At 48.8% G+C, this 8,811-nt stretch overlaps 1 long non-coding RNA gene across 3 annotated transcripts; it reads right to left on the reverse strand.

The window, feature by feature from the left end:
- Positions 1 to 720: 720 nt before the first annotated feature.
- On the reverse strand, positions 721 to 8,811 carry LOC112660904 (uncharacterized). 3 transcript variants are annotated; one of them, XR_003137302.3, is made up of 7 exons: positions 4,369 to 8,811; positions 4,005 to 4,091; positions 3,436 to 3,505; positions 1,617 to 1,669; positions 1,391 to 1,535; positions 1,126 to 1,268; positions 721 to 949 (listed from the first exon to the last, which is right to left on the reverse strand). It is a non-coding gene; the product is annotated as an uncharacterized LOC112660904 (long non-coding RNA). The 3 variants fall into 3 exon arrangements; XR_007410081.1 differs by having other exon boundaries at positions 1,621 to 1,669; positions 4,005 to 8,811; XR_007410080.1 differs by having other exon boundaries at positions 4,005 to 8,811.

Consider the following 8,811-nt stretch of genomic DNA (forward strand, 5'->3'; position numbering starts at 1 on the left):
CCTTTCACGTGCAGGATTTGGTCTCTTTACATTTTTATCCCCACTTTAATGGTGATGCAATTCCAGAGTTTGAACTAGACAACTACACATTCCAAATACTGGGAAGAGCAAAAAAACCCCACACCCAAGCAAAATAATCCACATCAGCAAAAGAAGCAAGAAAAAGTCCTTCCTTTAAAGTGTACAAAGGCAGCCACTGTCCTGGGGCAGGAAGTAAAGACACCCATTCAGTGGTTCTTGCTATTCCTGTGAAAGTACCTCCAACTCTTAATCTCAGCAGTTCTGAGGGGCTGTCTCTGTGATTTGCCCAAATTTCTTATACCGTCCTCTGAGAAAGGGGGCCTTGGAGGTGCCCTTCAGTAGCTAGGGAGGAGGACTGGATCTTCTACTTCTTTCCATATAAAGTTGCTGATGACTCTGTAAGATTTCTCAGTTTAAAATAAATATGAGAGGGATGTCTGGGTGGCTCAGTGGTTGAGCATCTGCATTTGGCTCAGGTCATGATCCTGGGGCCCTGTGTTTGAGTCCCATGTCAGGCTCCCCACAGGGAGCCAGCTTCTCCCTCTGTTTGTGTCTCTGCCTCTGTCTCTGTGACTCTCATTAATAAATAAAAATCTAGAAAAAAATTAAAAATGAATATGAGAGTCTTTACCTCTTTTAGATTACTACAGGAAGTAAAAGAATGAAACTGTACTCCTGGACTCTAAAATAAAAGGGGCTTTAATATAATAACATTAAAATGTACCAATTCCCATTTAAGACAATGAAATGTTGGCCCTCCAAATAAGTAGAGATGGGAGGAAGAGGTGTTGAGCAGATGGGTCTCCTGCATGTCGCATTGCCACTGGACACTGGCTCAGCCTTGAGCTTGACTGTGGCCAATTCTTTCTGTTCTTGAGTTCTGTTGGCCAGCTAGGATCAGGACTCCAGCTGGCAGGACAGGATGTAGCTAAGGACAGAATGACACATGTGAGTTGAGCAGGAGCTTCAATTCGGGAGTCTTTCCTGGTATCTTCCCAGGAGCTGGAGTCTGGTACCCCAGTAGCAAGGCTGGAGGCTGCCCCAGGAGCCAAAGAAGAAGAATCCCTGGAGTGGCCACCAGAAAGAGTCTACCTCTACGCTCACCCAGCTCCTTATGAGTCTTATCTCTCCTCTTCACCGAGCCACTCCCCAGACTGGAACCAAGCCCTAAATGGATCCTTGGGCTCTATGTTGTAATGATCTGCAGCCACCTGAAGCAGCATGATCTCCGTCATGATTTTGTGTTCCTGGACCAAGAGAGAAGGATGGAATGCATGCAGAGCCTGGGTGGGGAAGCTGCAGAATCATGGGAGGGCTTAACTCTGGGACAGGGGACCAGTGCTGGGTCTTTGAACATGTGGCAACCCACCTTCCTGCAAATTCATCCAGTCCCAACTTGTTCTCAGAGGTGAGTAGTATAAACTGTCCCTCTTCTGAGAAGTTATCCTTGATTGCCATTCCTCTGTCATCACTTACTAACTAGATGGGACTTTCACTTCTTTATCAAACTATTCCTGTAAATGTGAGAATGAAGGGATGAAGGCAAGGAATGTTCCTCCCAGGGACATCTCTGATAGGCACAACCCTACCCTTACCTACTGGAAGTCATACAGAGCGTCACCTTCTTCTGGTGGTTGATCTCATTCCCCTGGAAAGCAGACAACCAAAGTCCATCAGTAAAAGCACCTTGATTATTACTAGCTGCTAATACCCACTCCTTCTGGCTGCACTAAGGCCAGGTACACAAGGGAGCCATGTGTACACGGATGACAGGACTGCAGTCTAGGCCAGCCTCTGGGGTCCAGGGAAAGGAAGACATGAGGTGGCTGCTCTGGTATCCTGTAGCACAGGAAGGGGAGGCCAAAGCCTCAGGTGGGCAGGGGCTGCTAGGCTCCTTAAGTGCTTGCTGATGTGTACAGGGGTGTCCTGATTTCACTCTGCTCTCACAGGCAACCCTTAAGGAAGAGGCTGAGGTCAACCCAGACAAACCTCATGCTGCTTTGCATTCAGGCAGCAGACTTGATCCCAGGACCAGTGAACTAAGTGCAGCCTCCCCTCACTCATCACTGACATGAGCAAGAAACCCTAGCCCACAGGAGCAACTGTGAGGCTGTGAGGCTGTCATGATGGGAAGGTTTGCCAAGTACTGAGAGCTCAGGGCTCAGTCCAGGGGCTATCTGTTACCACACTTCAAGATTCTGGCCCCTCCTCCCCAGCTCTCAGGCTCACACACCTCCAAGTACTCCTCCATTGCAATATCCAGCATCATCAGGTCAGTGGGGAAGGTGCCAAGGAAGGAGAGAACACCCTGTGTCATGGGGTTGAGGGTGGAATGAGTCCCTGTGTCCACAGAGATGAGATCCTCCCCGGGAAACATTTCAGCTCCCTGGCCCACCCCAGCTTCCCACGTGGAGCAGACTAGGACCCTTGGTGACCTCCCTTCAGTTACCCTTTCCTCACCCTCCAAGAACATCAGAGTCCTCCTAATCATTTTGAGGGCATGCTTTAGAAAAATCATAGTATGTAGCCCTGGGCCCCTGCCCACCCACAAACTCATTTTGTATCCATCTTTATAGACCCCCCTTTGGTCATGTCAAAGGAAAGGTTTTAGAAGCTGTGGCAATAGGAGTCAGAGCTGGAGTTGGAAGGCCCCACCTGTCTTGATTTGGAGGCTTCCAGCTTTCAGAGAAAACCCCCTCTCCTCTGGGTTCGAGGCCTAGTACCTGAAGCATGCTCACCTTCTTCTGCCACCCCCTCTTCCATGCTCTCTAGACCTCCATCCCCAGGGTTCCAAGTTTAGATAGCCATTTCTGCAGGGCCCAGGACAAGTTCCTTGAGACCATAATAACCTCAGTCTGCTCCCCAACCCCCACATCCTTGACTGCAGACCCTGAACATCTGACCCAAGCAGCAATGCTGCATTATCCTTAAGCATACCATGAGTGGTTCTAGAACAACCTCAGCTCCAACATTCACTCCATGTGTGGCCTTAAGCTTGCAGTCTGGCCTCCCTGAGCCTGATTCCTCATTGGGAAAAGTGAGAACTCCAGCTACCTCCTATAGTCTCCTGAGGACCCAGTGTCCTATTACTATCATCATTGTTGTGGCCCTCAACCCATCCCAACCCCATCACTGAGCAGAGGCCTGTCCTCTGGGCTCTCAAGGTTGGTACAGGCTTCCATCTGGACCAGCTGGTGACACACAGAGAGCTTGTGTGTCCAGGCTAGGGATTCCGGCTGAGCATCACCTGCTTGTTCCACCCCCAGTGGAATTTTTACCCCAGGCTGCATCCACGTTCATGCCAAAGGCTTCACCTCCTGAAGTAATGCTCCAGGCCATTCCCTACTTCATTCATGCAGGGCACTGTTCTCTCCCATCCCTCCCCTCTTTCTAGACTTACAACTTCCATGTTACCTGGATAAGCAGCTTCTTACTCTGTGGGTTGTCTTCAATGCACAGCTTTTTAAATGTTTGAAAACTCTTCCTGAATAGAGGGAAAGAAGGCAGGATCAATGTAGGAATAATGTGGCAAGGTTGAGTGCAAGTCCCTTTGATCTGAGAACCCAAAAGTGTCAAACTGCTGGATGAGTGTTTTCTTTGGGTTCCTCTGAGCACTCAGGTCATTGGAGGACATGGGAGGGAGCTCTCATGAGGGTCATCCAGTACCTCCATTCCCATATTAATTAAGCACCTCTGCTTTGGTCAATTTTGGTTTCAATTGGGCAGACTCTAGTTGCTGTAAAGTACACATCCAAAAACTTCTAATTCAGCTCAGCCCAGTCCCCCCAAGTGGGGACATTTGGGAAAACTGATTTCTAAAGTAGGAGGCATGGTGGTCTATTCCCCAGGAAGGCTGAGAAAACCATGTTGTCAAGGTATGCTGCCTCCCAGGAAGTCCAGGCTGACTGAGGGGGGAGGGGAGCAGAAAGGTATATGGGAGATCCCTCACCTGTCCTGGTCCTTCTGGAGAGAGGCCCACTCACCTGGAAACTTTGGCCCATGTCTTCTTCAGCAGTGAATTGAGGCACTCTGCAGAGCAATGAGTAGTAGTTCCACAGGATTTGACAGGCCTGGGGAGGGAAGAGAATGAGCTGTCAGGTGGGTATCAGGAGCCCTATTTGCTCAAGAGCTGTAGCCTCCCTTAGTGTCAATCTCCGCTCCTGGATGAGACAGATGTCCAGGGACCTGCAGAAGGGCACATGGAAGACCCAACGAGTAGTAGTAAAGGTCAGCATGCCCCTGGAAGGAAGAGCTTAGACCAGAGAATTCAACCTTGAGAACTGATAAAGGGAAGAGCAGTTCCCGAGGCTCAGGAGAGCAAGTCAGTTGGGCCTCCCATAGGCATACCTTGGCCACCTTGATCCAGTGCTCCACCACCATGGCTCGGTCCCGGGCTGTCATGCCTGGGTTTCCAAGACAAGTGGTGATGATGCAGTTGGCCACACAGTTGTACTGGGTGATGGTGGCATGGACTGTGCATGCCAGGTGCTAATTGCCAGGCTTATTCTTCTTGGGCCAGATGGAGCCCAGGCCCTGATGAGGCAGCACCTTCTTGAACAGACTCAAGAGAAGAGGGGGACGTTCACTCATACAGTCCTATGTAGGGGGTACAGGTCAGAGCTGGAGCTCAGGAAGCTGAGAATGTGGTCTGAGCCCAGTTGGAGTTCCTGGATTGAATTCCATTCCTCTTCACTGAGGGAACCCAGGATAGGATGAGCCAAGAGCAGATACCGTCAGGGAAGGAAGGAGGGCATTTGCACCCTGATCATCCTCATTAACTTCAAGCTCCAGGTGGCAGTTCAAGGTGCAGGGACTTCCAGGTATCCTGCAATTTCTGGTCAGGCCAGGTACCCAAGATGGGAGAGAAGGTGCTGGGGAGAGTCATATGTAGAGCAGCATCAGAGGCCTGGCCTTTCCTTTCACATGGTACTCCCATAGCACCATTATTTCTGTATGGTCCCATAGAATGGCCTCAGCCTGATTTCCAACCCCTCTGTAGCTGTCCTTGAAGTGGAAGGTCTGGTCATCCAGAGAACCTGTATTAGTCTGGTTTTTCTAATTATCCTCTTCTCCATGGCCAAGGGCCTTGTCTACTCCACCCTCCATGTAAACCAGGATCAGGGCTTAGGTTGTCAGCATATTGGTTGGTGGTCTGCTCACCAGAGTTTGTGTTCTTGGCCTCAGGTGTGGTGGTCAGCAGAGGTGGTATGGAGAGGGACAGGCAGAACAAGATGGGACAGTTGAAAGGATGGGTGTTTGAGGCACCAAATCAGCCCAGACTGTGCTCTGCTTCCCAGAGGGCTTGGGACCCTATGTGCAGCTCCCTTTGACTCATTTGCCTCTTTCCATGAAGTCCCCAAAATGAAGCCCTCCAAGTGGAAATCAAGAGATCTGTGAGACCTATGGCTCTGAAAGTCCCTCCTCAGCCACAGCCCCTGTAGTCTCTCAACATGCTCTGTGGAGGCAGCAAGGCCCTCCTTCTGGATCCAAAGACCAATCAAAGTTTTACTTGATCTTTAAATTTTTTAAAGGATATTTGTTAATTTATTGGAAAGAGAGAGACTGAGACTACAAGCAGGGTGAGCATCAGAGGGAGTGGGAGAAGCAGGCTCCCCTCTGAGCAGGGAGCCCAATGTAGGGCTCAGACCCAGGACCCTGGAGATCATGATCTGAGCTTAAGAGAGAGGCCTAACTGACTGAGCCACCCAGGTGCCCTTATTTGATCTTATTGTCCATCAAAATGGTCTAAATATGGGTGATCCATTCATCCCTCAAGGTGGCCATGAAGATGTCACATCTAACAAACTATGGACATGGGTGCTTACACTTGTAGAGTCATTGACTGTCTGACTCTCTGATTAGAATTGAGACCCAGACATTGTATCTATTTTATTCCTTCATTTATCTTAGTGACTAGAAATGTATCTGCAATACTAGGTGCTTAATATATATTATTGGATGAAGGAATTCCAACCAGCACTCTCCTTATACTGAGTAGAAATTGAGCTGTTCTGCCTGCCCCCAGTGACCTCTACTCTGGGCACATAAAGGACAAGTAGCAGGACCAGTTAGACAGAATCTCAGAAGTCCTCTGCAAACAGGAAAACTGCCTGCTTTCCAATGTGCTTCTGTAAACCTGAAGTGCCACAGGCCCATGAGTGTTGATATTGAGAACTTCTTCACTGGGGAGAGAGAACTGCTACACATGAAGATGTCCAGCATGTCCAGCAGCTCTTTCTACACAGTCAGGCACCAGATAAGTCTATGCCATGTTTTCTCCCATGATTTCCCACAGTAGCCCCATGAGGTTCATCCTCTTACCACACCCACTTTTCAGGAGAGGAAAAGGAACCTCAGAGAGATGCAATGACATTCCCAAAACATACCAGTAGTAGAGGTGAGCCTCACCCCCTGTGCTGTGTACATGGGGTGGTCACTCACTGCTGGCTCAGGACTTGTTGGGCTGTGGTGAATATCTGGTATATTCAGGAAATGATTGGGATGTTTGAGAGGTTTCTATCCTTGAAGGATGGTATGAAAGGAAGGATGGTACTGTATGAAATTCTCCATTGTGCCTTCCTTGAGAGTCAGGAGGGTGCAGGCCTCACCCAGGGACAGGGTTGATTCCTTTTCACACCAGAGAGACAAGGAGGGGCACTCTAGTCAGCTTCAAAACCATGAACCACTGGGAAGATAAGGGTCTGGCACTCAGACCAGAGACCCCCCATTCCCTCAGAAACTTGTACAGGACAAGGGACTTGAGTGCCCACACAGAAAAAAGTTTTGGCTTCAAAGTACAATTGGTTTTAGGGGAGACATGGTAATCCATTGGTAACTTCTACACACTTTGTTAGCTGAGCAACAACAGCATTTCTCTCAACTAATAGCTTTTATGAAGACCAGTATGCCATTGAGTCATCAGTTAACATCTGAAAGCCAATAGAACACAGAGGGTTAGAATCTTAAATGCTGCTCAAGATCACATACGTTGGGCCTGAGAATTGTCCAAAGTATGGGCTGCATTGCATTTCCCCTAAACTGATGTGGCTTGGTCTGTTCCTGAAATGGGGAGAAAGGGTCATGGGAAAACCACATTCCTCAGCAGGCCCCAGGGGAGCCAGTTGTTTCTAGTCTGGGTTCTGGGTTTCCCTGATCATCTCTAGGTCTTGAAATTGGACATGAATGTGGACCTGTTCTCACCCCAGATTGGCACTTGTAGTTGGTGGCCTGATGCACCTATGCTTGTCAGGGGAGATAGAGTAGTTGAACCCTTGGAGCAGCTCATCAAAGATTTCTGGGTGGATGTCTAAGGAAGGACAGAGCCAGCTACCAGGGCCAGGAGGCAACAGAGACCTTCACCCAATCTGGGGTTCCATGTTATAGCAGATCTAGCAACTAAAACAGTCTGTGAGGACACGTAAGGCATTCTTTAAAGCACTGCAGAAATGACAAGAGAATGGCATCAAGTCAAGTGCCAAGGGCCTTGAAAGACTGAATCACTGTGGCAGATGGCTTCATTTATGTAGTACTGTGAAGATCTATAAGGACAAAGCTCATGACCTGTTGGGCCTACAATGATTTGATGTGTTCTGAGAGAGGACACGTTACAGGAAAACATATAGAATGGCTTCATCCCACCCTTCCTTTTGTGTTAAATCACACTCTTTAGTGTGATGATTTGTAAGGGCTTGGAGAAGTTCTGCAGGGACAGTGAAGCTGGGTTCTACACAGGATATCTGGGATGAGTAGGTGGAATAATAAAAACAGTAGTAAAATGCAAAGATACTCATTGCTTGTGAAAAACAAAACAAAACAACCCCCACAAGCCCTCAAAAACATTAAATATATTCTGCACCATTCCAACATAGGTGAAGAGTGTCTTCCCACCTCATCCCATAGCTAGTGGCTAGGCATAGAGGTTCAGATCACTTTGAGGTTGAGCTTGTGGGACACTCACATGGAAACACTACGGAAGGGCCTCAGGTTTCTCTCCATGTTTGTGTGGGAGCCATATTTGTGTGGAGAACCTGCTTCCCATTCTCACCTCAGAAAAGCACTGATCCTTGTTTGCCTGGTGCACCAGATAATTGTCTAGTGTTGGAATAGTCAAAGCCACAGACCATCTCCTCCAAGATCTCCTGGGTGAAGCTCTGGAAATACAATGTCCTATATATACAGGGCCAAGAGACATTAGGGTCCTCCCTGGACATCACCACAAGAGGACACCCCCATTAGAAATCGTGTTCTCCAGTTCAGGCCAAGAGGGGCCACTGAAAAGACATCTGGCAAGGAGGAAGCCAGATGAAAGAGACTCTTGGGCTCATGACTAACATATTCATTATTGAGCTTGGTCCCCAGCACTCACCTTCTCATCTTGCCTGCTATGACCTAGGGTCTGAACACAAGATATGTGTCAGACTTCCAACACCTGGAAGCTGGTTTCTGCCCAGGAAGGGCATGCACCTCTCCTCTGTCCCCTCTACACACACACACACACACACACACACACACACACGTGGCAGGAGGTGTGAGCCTGCTCCGGTGAGTGTGGTCTGCTCTCCAGTGGGCTGTCCCAAGCTCCCTCATGGTACCTGCTGGTATCTCCCAACACATGACCAGAAGCTTCAGAGGAGAGGGCTGAGCTGAGGTCAACAGTGGAATGAAAATCTCTCACTTTGGACTCTCCTGAGTCCAGAGTGCCTGAAAGTAGGAATACAGCAACTGAACGTCTTGTTCTCGTGACCATCTCCAGTTAAGTGAGTTGGAAAGCAGGAAGATCTAGACTGCAGG

Source organism: Canis lupus, chromosome 4 (assembly GCF_003254725.2).
Source record: "Canis lupus dingo isolate Sandy chromosome 4, ASM325472v2, whole genome shotgun sequence".
Classification (NCBI taxonomy): Eukaryota; Metazoa; Chordata; class Mammalia; order Carnivora; family Canidae; genus Canis; species Canis lupus.